Raw genomic sequence first — 1,299 nt, forward strand, 5'->3', positions numbered from 1 at the left:
CCTAGTTCAATCTCGTTACTGGCAAGTCTCTTTACTCGTTCTGTAATACTTCATCCCGCAAATAACTCATTAGTTACAATGCTTGCAAGTCTTATAGTGATGAGTATTACCGAGAGGGCCCAGAGATACCTCTCGGAAACACGGAGTGACAAATCCTAATCTTGATCTATGACAATCCAACAAACACCTTGGAGACACCTGTATAGCACCTTTATAACACCCTTTTACATTGTGACATTTGGTAGCACACAAAGTGTTCCTCTGGTATTCGGGAGTTGCATAACCTCATAGTCTGAGGAACTTGTATAAGTCATGAAGAAAGCAGTAGCAATGAAACTGTAACGATCATAATGCTAAGCTAATGGATGGCTCATGTCCATCAAATCATTCTCCTAATGATGTGATACCGTTTATCAAATGACAACACATGTCTATGGTTTGGAAACATTACCATCTCTGATTAACGAGCTAGTCAAGTAGAGGCATACTAGGGACTATATGTTTTGTCTATGTATTCACACATGTACTAAGTTTTCGGTTAATACAATTCTAGCATGAATAATAAACATTTATCATGAATTAAGGAAATAAATAATAACTTTATTATTGCCTCTAAGGCATATTTCCTTCAGTTCCACCATGTAGGAGCATAACCAGATAACTCCATAACAACAAGATCAACTCTCTTGGCTTCGGAAAAACCATGGATGCGGAAGATTTGATTGCACTCCTCCTCCCACTCAATATATGCATTTGGATCCTCTTTTTCCCATGAATGATGGCACATGTAGCTTCACTCTTGCTTGGTTTTCATGGTCATCTTGATCATGACGGTCATAATGATGACCATTGCGACCAAAAGCAGCACCATAGTGAGGCGGGGAGTATGGTTCATATCCCCCCATGCCTTCATCTTTGTCACCATGCTCGGAGAGATCTTCATGGGAGATGTCATCACCATCACGTGAAACTCGTCGCTAGTGTTCGGCGGCAAACCCACGGGGGTTATGGTATCACCCGCGAGCTTCTCCTCCATGCAGCCCACCCTCACGGGATGCAGCAAAGTCGCCATGCCTCCGTTCAACACCACTAGCAGGGGCACCATCAACATGGCCACCTGCAGCTATTCCACGACCATTGTGGAGATCTTCGTTGCCATGGTGTGGTTGATTGTCTGCGATCAGCAAGGTAGCGCGACTGTGTTGGTGTTGATCCCATTGCCTGCAATAGGAAGACGACCTCCGAGACCGCAACTATACTTTCTTCAAGCATGACATGTGTCTTTGGAGAGTCATCTTG

The sequence above is a fragment of the Triticum dicoccoides genome, chromosome 2B (assembly GCF_002162155.2).
Source record: "Triticum dicoccoides isolate Atlit2015 ecotype Zavitan chromosome 2B, WEW_v2.0, whole genome shotgun sequence".
Lineage (NCBI taxonomy): Eukaryota > Viridiplantae > Streptophyta > Magnoliopsida > Poales > Poaceae > Triticum > Triticum dicoccoides.